Source organism: Lagenorhynchus albirostris, chromosome 1 (assembly GCF_949774975.1).
Source record: "Lagenorhynchus albirostris chromosome 1, mLagAlb1.1, whole genome shotgun sequence".
Lineage (NCBI taxonomy): Eukaryota > Metazoa > Chordata > Mammalia > Artiodactyla > Delphinidae > Lagenorhynchus > Lagenorhynchus albirostris.
Window position 1 is genome coordinate 243,290 of NC_083095.1, and position 20,011 is coordinate 263,300.

Consider the following 20,011-nt stretch of genomic DNA (forward strand, 5'->3'; position numbering starts at 1 on the left):
GATGGATTTCCAAGTTCTTTCAGCGTGAAAAATCTCCCCAGTCCTGTTTGATGCAATACGTTTCACTGGAATAGTATGAGTATTGTTTATATTTGGAATTTGTTGTCCATATAACACTGGAGTCATTTTCTTCCCTAGAGGACATTTGGAAATATCTGGACACGGGTTGGACTGTAACATTTGGGCTGTGCTCTCAGTACCTAGTTATCTAGTGGGTAGAGTCCATCCGTGCTGACACACATCCTACAATGCACACAACATTATGAGCCACATGCAAGTCCCCAGTAAAAATGGAGAGAATAACTCTTTTATCAAGGGAAAAGTGAGGTCGAAAGGGCTATAGAGAACTGAGTCCATGGTTTCTCTTTGGCTGAGTTCTTGCCAGAAAATTAGAGGTAAACTTTCTTCTTCTTGTTGAATTCTGAGATCGTCAAAGGGCATGAGAACCTCCCTTCTGTTAACCCAATTTTATTTGAGTTTTCTCTTCATTATTATTATTATTGTTGTCATTGTTTTTATTTTACTTTTTCCACTTTTTTTACAACTATCTTCTAATTTTAATCGGAGTTAAAGGTTGGACTAGACAATAACATTTGGAACCAATTAAATATAATTTTACCATTTTCTCTCCATGACTTGTTATAATTATCCCACCATGAGGTAATGAATGTTATTGCAGAGAAAAGCTTATTTTTTACTTTCTAAATTTTATTGTTTTAATTAGTTATTTTTATTGAAGAATATTTGATTTATAATGGGTTAGTTTCAGGTGTACAGCAAACTGATTCAGTTATATATATATATATATATATATATATATAACAAAATATTATTACAAAATATTGTTACTTATTACAAAATATTGAGAATGGTACCCTGTGATATATAGTAGGTCCTTGTTGATTATCTATTTTATACATAGTAGTGTGTTTATGTTAATCCCAAATTCCTAATTTATCCCTCCCTCTCACCTTTCCCCTTTGGTAGCCATGAATTTTATTTTGAAGTCTCTGAGTCTGTGTCTGTTTTATAAATAAGTTCATTTATATCATTTTTTTAGAATCCATATATAAGTGATTTCACATGTTATTTGTCTTTCTCCATCTGACTTACTAAACCTAGTATAATAATCTCTAAGTCTATCCACGTTGCTGCAAATGGCACTATTTCAGTCTTTTTTTATGTCTGAGTAATATTCCATTGTATGCATGCACCATATCTTCTTTATCCATTCATCTGTCAATGGACATTTAGGTTGCTTCCATGTCCTGGATATTGTAAATACTGCTGCAGTAAAAATTGGGGTGCATGTATCTTTTCGAATTATATTTTACTCTGTGTATATTCACAGGAGTGGGATTGCTGGATCATATGGTAGCTCTATTTTTACTTCTTTAAGGAATGTATATACTGTCCACCACAGTGGCTGTAGCTATTTACATTCCCACCGACAGTGTAGGAGGGTTCCTTTTCTACACACCACCTGCAGCATTTATTATTTGTAGCCGTTTTGATGATAGCTATTCTAACTGGTCTGAGGTGATGCCTCATTGTAGTTTTGATTTGCATTTCTCTAATAATTAGCAATGCTGAGCATTATTTCATGTACATTTTGACCATCTGTATATCTTCTTTAGAGAAATGTCTATTAAGTCTTCTGCCCATTTTTTGATTGTATTGTTTGTTTTTCTGATATTGAGCCTTATGATCTGTTTGTATACTTTGGAGATTAATCCCTTGGTTGTTGCATTGTTTGCAAATATTTTCTTCCATTCAGTAGATTTTCTTTTTTTTCTTTCAATTTCCTTTGCTGTGCAAAAGCTTTTAATTAGGTCCCAATTGTTTATTTTTGGTTTTATTTCCATTATTCTCGGAGACAAATGCAAAAAGATATGGCAGTTATGTCAAAGGATGTCTGCCAATGTTTTCTTCTGTTTCATAGTATCCATTTATACAATGGATACTATAAAACTCTTAGTTAGTATCCATTTATATATATTTATAGTACACATTTAGATATTTAATCCCTTTTGAGTTTGTTTTTGTGTATCGTGTTAGAGAATGTTCTAATTTCTTTCTTTTACATGAAGCTGCCAATTTCACATCACCACTTATTGAAGAGACTGTCTTTTCTCCATTGTATATTCTTGCTTCCTTTGTCATTGATTAATTGACCATATGTGTGTGGGTTTATCTCTGGACTTTTTATCCTGTTTCATTGAACTATATTTCTGTTGTTGTGCCAGTACCACACTGTTTTGATGACTGTAGTTCTGTAGTATAATCTAAAGCTAGGAAGCCTGATCCCTCCAGCTCCAATTATCTTTCTCAATATTTCTTTGGCTATTTGGGGTCTTTTGTGGTCCAATAGAAATTTTTTTTTAATTTCTTCTAGTTCTTTGATAAATGTTAGTGGTAATCTGATTGGGATTGCATTTAATCTGTAGAGTATGTTGCGTAGTATCCTCATTTGACAATATTGATTATTCCAATCAAAGAACATAGTATATCTTTCCATCTGTTTGTGTCATCTTTGATTTCTTTCATCACCATCTTATAAATTTCAGAGTACAGATCTTTTCCCTCCTTAGGTAGGTTTATTCCTAGGTGTTTTTTTTTCTTTCATGCCATAGTAAACGGAATTGTTTCCTTAATTTCCCTTTCTGATCTTTGTTTTTAATGGGTAGAAATGCAACAGATTTCTGTGTATTAATTTAGTATCCTGCAACTTTACCAAATTCATTGAGAGTTCTAGTAGTTTTCTGGTAGCACCTTTAGGATTTTCTATGTATAGTATCCTGTCATATGAAAACAGTGACAGTTTTACTTCTTTTCCAATTTGGATTTTTTTAAATTTCTTTTTCTTCTCTGATTGCCATGGTTAGGACCTCCAAAACTGTGTTGAATAAGAGTGGTGAGAGTGGTCATTCTTATCTTTTTCCTGATCTTAGTGGAAATGCTTTCAGTTTTTCACCATTGAGAATGATGTTTGCTGTGGGTTTGTCATATATGGCCTTTATTATGTTGAGGTAAATTGCCCATTTTCTGGAGTGTTTTTATCATAAATGCATGTTGACATATACATGGAATCTAAAAAAAAAATGGTCATGAAGAACCTAGGGGCAAGATGGGAATAAAGACACAGACCTACCAGAGAATGACTTGAGGATACGGGGAGGGGGAAGGGTAAGCTAGGACAAAGTAAGAGGGTGGCATGGACATATATACACTACCAAACGTAAAATAGATAGCTAGTGGGAAGCAGCCACATAGCACAGGGAGATCAGCTCAGTGCTTTGTGACCACCTAGAGGGGTGAGATAGGGAGGGTGGGAGGGAAGGAGACACAAGAGGGAAGAGATATGGGGACATATGTATATGTATAACTGATTCACTTTGTTATAAAGCAGAAACTAACACACCACTGTAAAGCAATTATATTCCAATAAATGTGTTTAATAAATAAATAAATAAATAAAATATGTGTTGAATTTTGTCAAAAGCTTTCTCTGCATTGATTGAGATGATCATATGGTTTTTATTCCTTAATTTGTTAATATGGTGCATCACATTGATTGATTTGCGTATATTGAAGAATACTTGCATTCCTGTGACAAACCCCACTTGATCATGGTGTATGATTCTTTTAATGTGTTGATGGATTCTGTTTGCTAGTATTCTGTTGAGGATTTTTGCATCTATGTTCATCACTGATATTCATCTGTAATTTTCTTTTTTTGTGATATTTTTGTATGGTTTTGGTATCAGGGTGATGGTGGCCTTGCAGAACCAATTTGGAAGTGTTCCTCCCTCTGCTATATTTTGGAAGAGTTTGAGAAGGATAGGTGTTAGCTCTTCTCAAAATGTTTGATAGAGTTTGCCTGTGCAGCCATCTTGTCCTGGAATTTTGTTTGTTGGAAGATTTTTAATTACAGTTTCATTACTTGTGTTAGGTCTGTTTATATTTTCTAATTTTTCAGGTCAGTCTTGGAAAATTGTACCTTTCCAAGAATTTGTCCATTTCTTCATGGTTGTCAAGTTTATTAGCATATAGTTGGTTGTAGTAGTCTCTTATAGTCCTTTTTGTTTCTGTGCTGTCTGTTGTGATTTCTCCTGTCTCATTTCTAATTTTATTGATTTGTGTCCTCTCCCTTTTTTTCTTGATGAGTCTGGCTAAATATTTATCAATTTTGTTTATTTCCTCAAAGAACCAACTTTTGGTTTCACTGATCTATGCTATTGTTTTCTTCATCTGTATTGCACATATTTCTGCTCTGATATTTATTATTTCTTTCCTTCTACTTACTTTGGTTTTCTTTGTTCTTTTTTCTTTAATTGCATTAAGTGCAAAGTTAGGTTGTTTACTTGAGATTTCTCTTGTTTCTTGAGGTAAGATTGTATTGCTATAAACTGATGAAAGAAATCAAAGACGACACAAACAGACGGAGAGATATACCATGTTCTTGGACTGGAAGAATCAATATTGTTAAAATGACTATACTACCCCAAGCAATCTACAGATTTAATGTAATCTCTAGTAAATTACTGAGGGCATTTTTCAAAAATTAGAACAAAACATTTTACAATTGGTATGGAAACACAAAAGACTCTGAATAGCCAAAGCGATCTTTAGAAACAAAAATGGAGCCAGAAGAATTAGCTTCCTGACTTCAGACTATACTACAAAGCTACAATCATCAAAACAGTATGGTACTGAGCACAAAAACAGAAATATAGATAAATGGAACAGGATAGAAAGCCCAGAGATAAACCCTCGCACCTATGGACACCTAATCTATGACAAAGTAGACAAGAATATACAGTGGAGAAAAGACAGTCTCTTCAATAAGTGGTGTTGGGAAAATTGGACAGCTACAGGCAAAAGAATGAAAGTGGAACACTCCCTAACACTGTATACAATAATAAACTCAAAATGGATCAAAGACCTAAATGTCAGGCCAGATACTATCAAACTCTTAGAGGAAAACATAGGCAGAACACACTTTGACATAAATCACAGCAAGATATTTTTTGATCCACATCCTAGAGTAATGAAAATTAAACAAAAATAAGCAAATGAGACCTCTTTAAACTTAAAAGACTTTACAGAGCAAAGGAAACCATGAAAGAAACGAAAAGACAACCCAAAGAATGGGTTGAGAAAATATTTGCAAATGAAGCACCCGACAAGGAATTCATCTCCAAAATATTCAAACAGGCTTGTGCACCTCAATATTCAAAAAAAAAATGCAAACGACCTAAATAAATAATGGGTGGAAGATCTACGTAAACTTTTATCTAAAAAAGACATACAAATGACCAAAAGTCACATGAAAAAAATGCTCAACATCACTAATCATTAGAGAAATGCAGATCAAATCTACAATGAGGTATCACCTCACAAAGGTCAGAATGGCTGTCTTCGCAAATCTACAAACAATAAAGGCTGGAGAGGGTGTGGAGAAAAGAGAACCCTCCTACACTCTTGGTGGGAATGTAAATTGATACAGTGACTAAGGAGAACAGGATGGAGGTTCCTTAAAGAACGAAAAATAGAATTACCATATGACCCAACAATCCCAGTCCTGGGCATATACTGAGAGAAAACCATAACCCAGAAAGATACATGCTCCCCAATATTCATTGCAGCACTATTTACAATAGCCAGGACATGGAAGCCACCTAAATGTCCATCAACAGAAGAATGGATAAAGAAGATGCGGTACATATATACAATGGAATATTGCTCAGCCATATAAAGGAACAAAATAATGCCATTTGCAGCAACATGGGTGGACATAGAGATTGTCATACTAAGTGAAGTAAGTCAGACAGAGAAAGCCAAGTATCACATGAAATCACTTATACGTGGAATCTAAAAAGAACAAAACAAAACAAAACAGGGTACATATGAATTTATTTACAAAACCAAAGTAGAATCATGGAAGTAGAAACAAATTTATGGTTACCAGGGATTAAGTGGGGGAGGGATAAATTGTGAGATTGGGATTGACATATACACACTACTATATATAAAATAGATAACTAATATGAACCTGATGTATAGCACAGGGAACTCTACTCAATAGTCTGTAATGGCCTATATGGGAAAAGAATCAAAAAAAAAAAAAAAGAAAGAAAGAAAAGAGTGTATGTATATATATGTATAACTGATTCACTTGGTTGTACACGTGAAACTAATATAACATTGTAAATCAACTATATTCCAATAAAAATTAAACAAAAAATAGTGTAATCACTAATTCCGATTAGCAGCTATTCAAAAGTGAAATAAAAAACTAAGTTGCCATTATGGATATATAACCATCTGAGTCCTTAGAAAAATATAATGATAAATATATGTAAGTACACAATAATAGTAATAGTAACAACAACAATAAAGTCATAAGAGATTTTGAGCTCTTAGTCAAACATTTTGGGTGGAAACTGTCCACTCTCTAAGGTCATCAGCTGGTTCTGAAGGTCTTACATCAGCAGTTTTCTAGCAAAGATCAGAGCTTCTACAACATCCATGAGAATCTTCAGTTTGAGGGGCTCACCTGGGGAGCCTTCCAATTGTGTGGAATTATGAATTGATTCCTTAGTTACTGTGATCAGTTCAGTGTTTTTTTCCCCAAAAATATACATGCTGAAACCCAATGCCCAACATGATGGTATTGGGAGAAGTGCCCTTGGGGAAGGGCTTAGGTCGGGAGGGTGGAGACCTTCTGAGTGGGACCAGTGCCTTGTAAAGAGGACAGGGAAGCCCCCTGTCCCATGGCACCAGGTGAGGCATCAGGGAACAGTCAGCCATCTAGGTAGCAGTTTCTCTCCAGGAATCATGTCTTCCAGACCCTGATCTTGGACTTCTCAGACTACAGAAATATGAGAAATAAATGTCTATGGTTATAACCCACCCAGTCTATGGTACTTTGTTTGTGGTGCCAAATGGACTAAGACAGCTGTGAAACAAATACCCAAATGTCCACACTCAGGAGGTTCACAGCTGTGTTTGTTGTTAAAAGTACCTGATATGGTCCCTCAATGAGGTTCAAGGGCAGTTTTTCTCTGATGTCTCTTTCAATAGATAAAATTAACCGGTTGAATATCCTAGAAGGCTATTGATTAGATGTAGTGAGCAGGCAGCCTTTGTCTTGGTGCCAGGAGTGGATGTTATACATGAATCCTTTCCATTATCTTGTGTGTCTGACTGCAATAGGGCAGGGATGGTATTGCAGGGACATGTCTCTAAATGCGTGGTCCTTCCAGTTACCACCTCACAGGGCGAAAATTGATTTTTCTTTGAGGTAGTTGATAATGATGTCACTAGTGCTAAGGGGGGGGACCTTTGGCCAAGTTTTGGAAATTTTGGATAAGTTTAATTTAGGGAGCTACTTTTTCAACCTTTCCAGAAGACTGTGGATGGTGATGACTGTGTAGTACTGAGTCATAGTGACACCTTACAGGGTTGTTTTATAAAGATTCCTGTAAGGTGAGCACCTCAGTCACTCGGTATGAATGTTGCTACACCACAAGTGGAACACAAATTCAAGAATCATTCTATGAACTCTAAGGGCTGTAGCCTTCTGGCAAGGAATTACTTCAAGAAAGCCAGAAATTAGACATAAAATAAATAAAATATATTCAAATTCCAGACTCTGGAGGCTGAGTTAAATCCATCTCAGTGTGTTCAAAGGGCCCTAGAGGATTGTCTCTGTGTGCCTCCTTTACAGTTCCACAGGATTTCGTTGTTGGCTGCTTACACAGAACTGAGAAATTACCTTAGTTGTATTTTTTATGATTTTTGTGGGGTTTTTTGTTTATTTGTTTGTTTTTAGTTTCCACATGTGTTGATTTAAGATGGTCACCAGTTTGTCTGTACTGAATTCACACTCCTTCAGATGGGGCAGGTACCCACCACCTCTGACTCAAGAGGAGACTGGAACCCACTGTCATCTGATTGAAACAGCTAACCTGGTGTCCGGACTCTGGAGATCGGGTTCTATTGTCCCATCTCAGAAAGGATTCAGCCAGAGGCAAAGCTATAGGCAAAGTCTGAGTTAATTAGCATAGGATGCTTGTGAGAGACACAAGTGGGCAGCCAAACCCAGAGAACAAAGAGGGCCACATTTTTTTTTTTTTTTTTTTTTGCGGTACGCGGGCCACTCACTGTCGTGGCCTCTCCCATTGGGGAGCACAGGCTCCAGACGCGCAGGTTCAGCAGCCATGGCTCACAGGCCCAGCCGCTCCGCGGCATGTGGGATCTTCCCGGACCGGGGCACGAACCCTTGTCCTCTGCATCGGCAGGCGGACTCTCAACCACTGCGCCACCAGGGAAGCTCGAGGGCCACATTTTTATAATCAATGAAAAAGTGGGAGGGGTGAAGAAAACCTTCTTTGTCATTGTTGGGTAGACATCAAGTCTTACATCACCAATTCCTCCTTTAACCCTGTATGGTTTAACCCGGAAGGTCATGACACTATTTAAATCATATGTATATTAGCAGAAGGGCGGCAACATATACTAAAATATGGTAATTCGTCTCAGGTTTCTGTATAATGTCCCCTCTCACTTATATTTCTGTCCTGGCTACATGCAGACATGCTACTCTTCAAGGATTATTAACTCCCTGCCTTCATGTAACAAGATTCCGACCACACGTCTATTGTGCTTTAACTATCAGGATTTGTGGCTTGAGTGTGTCTGGCACTTGGATGCGCCTGGTCTTCCTTCTAGGTAGAGCAGATTGTTGCTTGGTTACTGGATTCTTTTCTTGAGTGGTCATTAGCTTACAGACGTCTCCCAAACTCCTATAATTCCCTTTCTGTCTTTAATCCCCTCGTGAGATTTCTAAACTAATTGTTCAAGTACCCTACTCTATGCCTATCAGTACCATGTAGAGAAGATTAACAGAGAAGTTTAACTTATATTTATTTGAAAATATCCGATGTCACAAAATGTGAGATTGCAGATTACCTGAATGAAGTTGCTAACTCGAATGTTTCTATTATTTTTTACATAAATTTCTTATTTAAGACTGTATATCTTATGACTTTCTTGGATGCCTCCAGAATTTTTTTTTTTTTTTTTGCCACACTGCATGGCTTGTGGGATCTTAGTTCCCCAACCAGGAATCAAACCCGGGCCCTCGGCAGTGAGAGCGCAGGGTCCTAACCACTGAACCACCAGGGAATTCCCAGAGATTTATTTTTCAGGGTCTAGAAAAGTGAGAACAAGATTAAGGCTACTCTTGGGTAAATGATCTGCTACAGGATTATCTACAGCTTTCATAGTATCTAATTTTGCACTGCCTTCCCCTTTATATGCCAAGTCTCTAGGGTGTAGGCCTGTCTAAAAGTTCCTTACCTTGTTGTTCATCTGATGATGTTTCCAGCAGATGTGAGACGACACCCTGCTTTGTTTTCAAAACAATCCAATACCTTGCGCTACTCCCCAAACCTATGTGTTTATTCTCTGGTCTTCGCCAATTGACAAGCTCTAGTAACTGCAGTAACATCTATCATTTGGGTGGATTTTACATCAGATAGAGGAATATCTTCTAAAGCAAAGACTTTGCTAGTAATACTAATTCCTGGTTAATAATCTCAGTTTTAATTTTGAGGTATGGTCCATGAAAACATTACACCAGGTCAAGGTTATCAGTGAGAGAGCCTAACACATCTAAGGAATGTACAGAATTTTCCCTGCTGAAGATGAAACCATTGTGAGCACCATCTTGGTGGTCAGCCATGTCTCATGACTGTCTAATGCAACAAACGCTAACTTTGAGCTCAGTGGAACTTAGTGATTTTCAAATCACTTTTTATCTTAATGGCTTTAGATAATTATGTGAGGCTATTTCAGCAGATAGTGTAGGAAGACAGATTGAACTGAGTAAACAATGAGGAAAATCCCAAACTAATGAAAGAAGAGCCCAGATGTGAGTGTTTCCAGGCTTGGGAGATTCAACAGTTCATGTACCCAGAGAGGGGGTTTGAACAATCTTCCACATGGAACACGCACATGTCAGCTTCACCGCCAGTTGACCCACACCCTGTATGGAGGTGGTGACAGCATTCCCAAGGCCACATGCAGACATGGAAAGGAACTGGGGGTAGGGGGATGACTCCTCCCCTAAATTAGCTCCTCGGGAACTAGGGGTGCCCCATGAGACACTCTCTCCTGCCTTCTGAGTAGAACTTTGTCACCAGGGACATGACCCAGCTCACCTATTGTACTTTTTGAATTCCAGCCTTTTGGTGAGAGGTTTGGAATCTGAGACTTTTATGTAAGAGTCTTGCTGTGTCCTTCATCCCTGTCTTCCTATGTTCAATTATGTCTGTCCAGGATCCTCTCACACTTAGTGACATTAGATTCCTCCTTTTACTAACAGGTCAAAGATGACCTCTGGTACTTCTGGTTTCTGCATCAACAGGTAACACGTTTGGAAATGGTCATTTCCGTCCTTAAAGCAAGAAAATTCTGAATAAACTGAACACAAATAATCTCCCTGAACCTAACAGAGTCCTGACATTGCAGGGGAAACCCCCACCCCAAAACTAGAGAGGTGGGCACGTCTAGAATCCCGGTGAGATCTGCCCACCTGGAAGAGAAGCTGCTGGGGGAGCACCTATTGTTGAATAATTATGCAAGTCTGCAGGACCAGGGTGGACCAGTGTGAGGATGAGAATTTCTGGGGTCCACACTCCATAATTTGTGGGATTTAACCCCAGAAACATCCAAGTGCTCACAGTAAGGGTCCATATTTATCCCTTCATGACATCTGATAGAGGGAAGCAAAGACTAACAACTGAGAAATATGGAAACATACCCAGAACTTCCATCAGGCAGACCCTCCAGAGGAAGAACTATTCCACAAGCTTCTCCTAGGAGGTGAGTAGGAATTCTTGTCCTCTCCAGACCCAGGGAGGGGGCACAGCTATCAGGTTAAGAGATTAAAAAGGAATAGACAGGGGACACTGCAGCCTGGGAGGGAGTAGGGGCAGGGGATGAGCCACAACACTGGAGACCCTTATGGAGGTGGCAGCCCAGACCCAGTTCCACTGAACCACAGGTATTAAGCCTTAACAATGTAGAAAGCCCCCTCCTCACACATGACCCCCACCTCAGTGTCCTGGCAGTGGATTAACACCGAAAGATGCACGATGTGCAGACTCTCTCTGGGGAGGGGAACTAGTGATGCACCGAGACCACATCCAGGACATCAGAGCACTGGGGCTTCGGTACCTGCAGCTGGAGACCAGGCTCAGAGCGCCTCACTCCTGGACCTCAGATTCCATTCTCTCTTGTGCCCTGATGGTCATGGCCAAAACCTCTGTCCTGCTTTTGGGTATTTGATATGTTCTGGAATACCTATGAAGACTTCACCAGAGACTCAGAACCAGAAAGGGAAGCAGGTTTGTCACAGGGACTTGGTGGAGTGGACGTGGTTGACTAAGTAGTGGGCCTGTCTCCCCATCAGATGCCAGGTCCTGAGGTCCTCGGGGCAGGTGGTCAGGAGGGGAGGTGACCAGCAGGATGGAGCCCAAGGATGGAGGCACCTGTGGCCGTCCTGGTGAAGAGGTGCCCTGCCAGGGTACAACTCACACAGCCGACCTAGCTCACCTGCCCAGCGCTGCCTCCTCATGCAGGTCACCCCACAGAGGAGCATCACCTGAGCTGGGTGACAGGGGCTCTGCCTTCTCCTCTTTCAACCTCTCAGGGGTCTCCCCTCCACAGGTGCGGTCACTAGGGGACCCCCAGCTGCACTGCTTTGAGTTGTCCAGGAGGTGATTGCACTGGTTTCTGACAATGTGGGGCAAAGCCTGGTCCCTTCTTATGGGGCCCCTGCAGGGTTCCAGGTACTGCAGAAACAGGCAAGCCCAATGTGTGTGCACCTTTCTTTGTCTACTTGCATTTGTTCTGTTTGTCAAGTCAAGTCACACACCTAGGCTTAGTGCCAGTGGGAGGGGCACAGCCCCTGTGCTAGATTCAGGGAAGAAAGACAAATTTGGGATCATTGCTGCCAACATCAGGCTGTGTGTGTGTGTGTGTGTGTTATGGGAATAGTAGAGGGTGAGTGGGCATTGAGTCCCATGATTTCTATGCTCAGCTATTCTCTGACATAATATTAGACCATAGGAGCCTCCAGGAGATGAGAGGCCCCCAAAGTCCTTGAGAGTGTCTGGACTCACTATAAGTGTCAACTGCATCAGTGCATCCACAGATCCAGGGAAGGGGCTCCCTGGTGTTTTCATAAAATGCTTGTTTGGGGTCTCCCTACGGAGTATGTGGATTTATTGAGGCTATTTCTAGAGATGATTAAAAATAATATGTTGTCTCTAAAAGAATATTCTGAAGGCAGAAAACAGCCATTTAATACTGGACTAGAGACGCTGGAAGGTAACTGCCCTGTGAGCCCAGGCAGGATCCTCCCCTGCAGGGTATGCGCTGGGCTGCAGGGGGCGCTCAGAACCACCCAGCACAGGGCTGCAGCCCAGGCGCGGGCGCAGAGGGGACGGGGGAGGGGTTTGCTCTCAAAGGCTGAGTCTCCTCTTTTCAATTAAAACAATAATTAGGCTCACACCCGGCTTGAGATGGCGGCGGCGGCGGCGGCGGGGGACTCCGACTCCTGGGACGCGGACACGTTCTCCGTGGAAGACCTGGTGCGGAAGGTGGGGGGCGGCGGCACCGCCGGCGGGGACCACTCGGAAGGCGAGGACGAGGACGAGGACGTCAAGTTAGAAGAACCTGGAGAACCTAGAGTGCTAACACCAGAGCAATTAGCAGATAAACTGCGGCTAAAGAAATTACAGGAAGAGTCAGACCTCGAAGTAGCGAAAGAAACTTTTGGTGTTAATAATACAGTTTATGGAATAGATGCTATGAACCCATCTTCAAGAGATGCCTTCACAGAGTTTGGAACGTTACAAAAAGATAAAATTGCACAATATGAAAAATCACTATATTATGCCAGTTTTTTGGAAGCCTTAGTTTGAGATGTGTGTATTTCATTGGAAATTGATGACTTGAAAAAGATTACCAATTCATTGACTGTACTTTGCAGTGGAAAACAGAAGCAAGAAAAGCAAAGCCAAAAAGCAGAAGAAAGGCGTGGTGCCCAGAGGGGGATTAAAGGCTACCATGAAAGACGGTCTGGCAGATCATGGTGGTTATGATGGAGGTTATGTACAAGACTATGAAGACTTCATGTGACATTTTATCTTCTCCTGGTGTCTTCTTTCACTTGCCCACAATCCCTTCAACATGTAGCACAACTTCCTTTCCTTTCAGTTCTGCCAAATGCTACAATCAGAAGTGCGGTATCTTTTGTGCTGGTTATTTAACCCCTTGACACTTAGGTGCTAACGTGCAAATGAGGGAACTTGGAACTTGCTGCCAAGGGGTTAAAATTGGGAACCTCCATTGCTACTAAATCATAGTTTAAAAACACAGACCTAATAATGTTGTTGCTGCTATCTGATTCCATAGCAGCAGTCACTAAATTGGAAACAAAAGTTGCAACATGACAAAAAATTGTGTAGTATTTACCAGCACCATTCAGTAATACAGCCTTAACCATACCTCCTTGAACTACTTCATAACTTGTCAAGAAAAGCAGTCTGCTGCAAGGGCATGGGGTGTGCACCTAGTATTAAAATTGCTTTGTCTTAAAATTGAGCATGAGAATATTAAAAATACATTGTGAAGAAGACTGCTTATCTCAGAGTGAAGATACTGCGGCTGAAAAGCACGAGTTTGATACTTAAAAATTAAATGACCAAAACCCTCCAACTTTGAAGCTGAAGAAGATAAACCTCTCCATTATTGCATTACCAAGTTGTGGAATCTCTTGGACGCATAGACTGTCTAGTTTCTATTTATCAGACTGTTCTACTGATGGAGTGCTTCAGATCTGGGAGGGAAGCTCCTCACCTGCTTTGTTTGCCTGATTTAAGTGTCTGAGAAACAAATCTCCTTTGTTCTCCGAGGCTGCAGTGGATAAGCTTTAATAGGGTTTTGGCATTTCCTTTCCTTTATAAAACGTGTTCAGCAAACTGCGCCACGTAACTACAGTTTGGTAAATTGTTATGTTAACAATTATGACATCCGCAATGTTTTTTTGTTTTGTTTTGTTTTTAACATAATTGGTTTACAATGGTGTGTTAGTTTCTGCTTTATAACAAAGTGAATCAGTTATACATATACATATGTTCCCATATCTCTTCCCTCTTGCATCTCCCTCCCTCCCACCCTCCCTATTGGTATGCGGGCCTCTCACTGTCGTGGCCTCTCCCGTTGCGGAGCACAGGCTCCGGACGCGCAGGCTCAGCGGCCATGGCTCACGGGACCAGCCGCTCCGCGGCATGTGGGATCTTCCCGGCCCGGGGCACGAACCCGTGTCCCCTGCATCGGCAGGCAGACTCTCAACCACCGCGCCACCAGGGAAGCCCTGCAATGTTTTATAAAGCAACTAGTTTAATAAAGTCACTATTGTGAGGACTTAAATTTTGTGTTACCTCCTAAGAGATATTTTTGGAGAGTATAGAACAAAGCTTTTGGGACTAGAGTTCTCTGTATATTTATAAAGCTTAATCAGTGCTTGATGAGTAGACGCAGTTTTAAAACAAAAATGCTTTGCGAGGCCCTTAATAGTGTCTCCCGAGAGCAACGACGGTACGGGGCTGCCTCCCTCTTCTTGTTTATTTGGGGAAATTGCTTGGTTGTGTAGATACTAAGGCCTAATTAAGTACCTAGAAGAACTATTTATTTGGAGTAATTGAGCTTATAACTCAGGTTGTGGCTGTAAGCAGAGATTGGGTGATCTTCTCTGTTATATATTTTCTTTTAAGCAATTTAACCAAATCTGTGGCTGGAGTCTTATTTTGAAACTGCCACAGAATAAAAAGTAGGGACAGAGCAAAAAATGTTTTAAATTTCTCTTACACAGGAAGTAGGAGCCTCAGTCAAAGCTCTGTAGACCACTAAGTGGAAGACAGGACCATCTAAATGATTTGAGGAATTAACCGAAAGCAGTGACTACTCAGCAATAATTACAGCCAATAAAGATTGTTTTAAGGCAGACAAGGGCTAAGATTTCCTTAGCAGTAATAATGACATACACTGAATTTAAAATCTATTTTATTATACAGGTCAGTTTCTAATAAATGGAAATGTATCATCTGTTCCTTAGCTATGTAAATAATATTAAATTCCTTTGAAACTGGGGGAAGAAAACAATAATTAGTAGGACAAGGACTGCTGAAGTGTTTAATATTGGATCCTATTGAAAACACTTACCTAACTCAATAAGACAATGAGAAGCAGGGCTTCAAGATATGTATGTATGTATGTGTGTGTATGTTTGTTTGCCTGTTTACCCAGTGGTTGCAGATTTTGGGGACACACTGATTCCAGAAATAGGATATTCAGACATGAAAGCCCAGAACAGGTTCAGGCGTCTGTGTCATTCAAAGGCTGGTTCACAATGAGGACCTTGTCCTATGTGGGCGGGTCCCTCAGTGGGAGGAGCTCTGCCTGTACAGTGTTTAGGAACATGGCAGGGGATGCATGTCCTCAAACGAGGGTGAGGATGTGGACTCTCAGCCTCCCACTAAGCATGGTTTAGGGGTCATCAGTCTGCTTCTTGTAAGATGGTCCATGTATTAAATACAAAAGTTTCAGCTTCATGAATATGCAAATGAGCTGGTGTGTCCTAGGTTAAATATGGATGTTCCGAGCCCTGAGAACATCACCTAACAACCACACCCCTTCCTCCACAAGAACCCCAAGAACACAGCCCTCACCATGGACTGGGGCTGGAGAGTCCTCTTCCTGGTCACAGTGGCTACAGGTAAGGGGCTCCCTGGTCTCTGGGTTGAGGAGGGATCTAGGATCAGTGAAGGGACGTTCCATCTACTTCTGTCTCTTGTCCACAGCTGTCCACTCCCAGGTCCAGCTGGTGCAGTCTGGGGCTGAGCTGAGGACCTGGGGTATCAGGGAAGGTCTCCTGCAAGGTTTCTGGATATGCCATCACCAGCTACGCTATGATCTGGGTGCCACATGCCCCTCAACAAGGGCTTGAGTGGATGGACAAATCTCCCCTAACGATGGTGACACAGGCTATGCACTATAGTTGAAGGGCAGAGAAGCCTTGACTGTGGACACTTCCACCAGCACAGCCGACATGGAGCTGAGCAGTCTGAGATCTGAGGACACAGCCATGTCTTACTATGCAAACATACAATGTGATAACCTGTATCCTGAGTGTTTCAGAAGCCTGAGGGACAGGGCAGCTGTGCTGGGACTGAGGAAACACAGGGATGATTGGATTAAAGCCTTCCAGAGAAAATGGGGTTAGAAACATGTGTTTACTGGTATAGGAGGGATGTTCCGTACAATAAACACCCTAAGCAAAATTTAGGGACGACGGAGAAGCTCGAGTGAATAACGCAGGTACGAGCCCTTCCAGGAGGCTGTTGTGTGGACCTGAGTCTTTAAGTGACTTGGGGACCTAGCTGAGAGCAAGCTGCTGCACCCCATGGGCAGTCCAGGTTTGTCTCCATGGAGAAGCGCTAACACGTGTTGCAGGTGCTTTAGCCACATTACACGCCCGGCCATGAGCGAGCGCTCCTGCGGCCCAGGTCCTCACCAGAGCCTGGTGCGTCCATGTTCTGCGTTCCAGCCTCTCAGCATGCAGCAGTACCTCACAGTTGTTGCAGCTTGCGGTCCCTGATGACATGTGACATGGCGCACCTTTCCAAGTGCTTATTTGCCATCTGTCCATCTTTCTTGGTGAGTTCAGAAATTCGGTACACTTTTAATTGGCTTGCTTACTTTCTTTGGTTCAGTTATGAGTGTTCGTGTGCATTCACAGCACAAGTTCTTACCAAATATGCTATTTGAAAATATATTTTTCCAGTCTGTGGCTTGCCATTAGATTCCCTTAACAGGGGCTTTCAGAGAACAAATGTTTTTCATTGTGATGCTTTCTAATGTATCAATTCTTTCCCATGGATTGTGCTTTCGGTCTTATGTCTAAAAACTTGTTGACAAATTTAAGGACACCCAGAAGTTCTCCTAAGTTTCTGAGTGCAGGCCACTCTCAACGGGCAGGGTCGATGCTCCTTAACCTTGAAATGGAAGAATGGGGAACATGGAATTATGTGGGATTCTTCTCTGGGGGAGATTGGTCTCTTCTCCTCCACATGCTTTATTCCTTCAATCATTTATTAATATCTGTATGGACTCTTGGATATTTATTCTGCACTTTGAATTAAAACTAAACAGAAGGGAGAGACCTTCAAGACGGCGGAGGAGTAAGACGCGGAGATCACCTTCCTCCCCACAGATACACCAGAAATACATCTACACGTGGAACAACTCCTACAGAACACCTACTGAACGCTGGCAGAAGACCTCCCAAAAGGCAAGAAACTTCCCACGTACCTGGGTAGGGCAAAAGGAAAAAGAATAAACAGAGACAAAAGAATAGGGACGGGCCCTGCACCAATGGGAGGGAGCTGTGAAGGAGGAAAGGTTTCCACACACTAGGAAGCCCCTTCGCGGGTGGACACTGCGGGTGGCGGAGGGGGAGAGCTTCGAAGCCGCGGAGGAGAGCGCAGCAACAGGGGTGCGGAGGGCAAAGCGGAGAGATTCCCGCCCAGAGGATCTGCGCCGACCAGCACTCACCAGCCCGAGAGGCTTGTCTGCTCACCCGCCGGAGCGGGCGGGGCTGGGAGTTGAGGCTCGGGCTTCGGTCGGAGCGCAGGGAGAGGACTGGGGTTGGCGGCGTGAACACAGCCTGAAGGGTTTAGTGCACCACGGCTAGCCGGGAGGGAGTCTGGGAAAATGTCTGGACCTGCCGAAGAGGCAAGTGACTTTTTCTTCCCTCTTTGTCTCCTGGGGCGTGAGGAGAGGAGATTAAGAGCGCCGCTTAAAGGAGCTCCAGAGACGGCGCGAGCTGCGGCTAACAGCGCGGACGCCAGAGACGGGCATGAGACGCTAAGGCTGCTGCTGCCGCCACCAAGAAGCCTATGTGCGAGCACAGGTCACTCTCCACACCTCCCTTCCGGGGAGCCTGTGCAGCCCGCCACTGCCAGGGTCCCGGGATCCAGGGACAACTTCCCCAGAAGAACGCACCGCGCGCCTCAGGCTGGTGCAACGTCACGCCGGCCTCTGCCGCCGCAGGCCCGCCCCGCCTCCATGCCCCTCCCTCCCTCCCCCCGGGCCTGAGTGAGCCGGAGCCCCCAAATCAGCGCCTCCTTTAACCCTGTCCTGTCTGAGCGAAGAACAGACGCCCTCAGGTAACCTACATGCAGAGGCGGGGCCAAATCCAAAGCTGATCCCTGGGAGCTGTGCGAACAAAGAAGAGAAAGGGAAATCTCTCCCAGCAGCCTCAGGAGCAGCGGATTAAATCTCCACAATCAACTTGATGTACCTGCATCTGTGGAATACATGAATAGACAAAGAACCACCCCAAATTAAGGAGGTGGCCTTTGGCAGCAACTGTACACATGGGGTTTGCTTTCTGCATCTAATTCCTTTCGGTTTTATGTTTATCTTAGTTTACTAGTTAGAGTTTATTATCATTGGTAGATTTGTTTATTGATTTGGTTGATCTCTTCCTTTTTATATATATAGATAGATAGATAGATTTTTTTTTCCTTTTTCTCTTTTTGTGAGTCTGTATCTGAATGCTTCTTTGTGTGACTTTATCTGTATAGCTTTGCTTTTACCATTTTCCCAGGGTTCTGTCTGTCCATTTTTGCTTGTTTGTTTTTTGGGCGTTTTTTTTGTATAGTTTTTAGCGCTTGTTATCATTGGTGTATTTGTGTTTTGGCTTGGTTGCTCTCTTCTTTCTTTCTTTTATTATTACTTTTTAATTTTTTAAATAATTTTTCTAATTTTTTATTTTAATAACTTTATTCTATTCTATTTGATTTTTTTCTTTCTTTCTTTCTTTCTTTCTCCCTGTTCTTCTGAGCTGTGTGTCTGACAGGTTCTTGGTGCTCCGGCCTAGTGTCAGGCCTGTGCCTCTAAGGTGGGAGAGCCGAGTTCAGGACATTGGTCCACCAGAGACCTTCCGGCTCCACATAATATCAAATGGAGAAACCTCTCCCAGAGATCTGCATCTCAACTCTAAGACCCAGCTCCACTCAATGACCAGCAAGCTGCAGTCCTGGATGCCCCATGCGAAACAACTAGCAAGACAGGAACACAACCGCACCCATTAGCAGAGAGGCTGCCTAAAATTATAATAAGGTCACAGGCACCCCAAAACACACCACTGGATGTGATCCTGCCCACCAGAAAGACAAGATTCAGCCTCATCCACCACAACACAGGCACCAGTCCCCTCCACCAGGAAGCCTACACAGTTCACTGAAACAACCTTAGCCACTGGGGCAGACACAAAAAACAATGGAAACTACAAACCTGTAGCCTGCAAAAAGGAGACCCCAAACACAGTAAGTTAACCAAAATGAGAAGACAGAGAAACACACATTAGATGAAGGAGCAAGGCAAAACCCCACCAGACCTAACAAATGAAGAGGTAATAGGCAGTCTACCTGAAAAAGAATTCAGAGTGATGATAGTAAAGATGATTCAAAATCTTGGAAATAGAATGGAGAAAATACAAGAAAAGTTTAATAAGGACCTAGAAGAACTAAAGAGCAAACAAACAATGATGAACAAACAATAAATAAAATTGAAAATTCTCTAGAAGGAATCAGTAGCAGAATAATTGAGGCAGAAGAACGGATAAGTGAGCTGGAAGCCAAAATAGTGGAAATAACTACTGCAGAGCAGAATAAAGAAAAAAGAATGAAAAGAATTGAGGACAGTCTCAGAGACCTCTGGAAAAACATTAAACACACCAACATTCGAATTATAGGGGTCCCAGAAGAAGAGAAAAAGAAAGGGACTGAGAAAATATTTGAAGAGATTATAGTTGAAAACTTCCCTAATATGGGAAAGGAAAGAGTCAAACAAGTCCAGGAAGTGCAGA

At 42.1% G+C, this 20,011-nt stretch overlaps 1 pseudogene and 1 gene segment (V, D, J or C); both read left to right on the forward strand.

Annotated features, from left to right (window-relative positions):
• The window catches only part of LOC132516749 (immunoglobulin heavy constant mu-like), a 104,441-nt gene that overhangs the window by 22,888 nt on the left and 61,542 nt on the right, over positions 1–20,011 (forward strand).
• Positions 12,597–13,426, forward strand: LOC132528906 (eukaryotic translation initiation factor 3 subunit J-like; annotated as a pseudogene).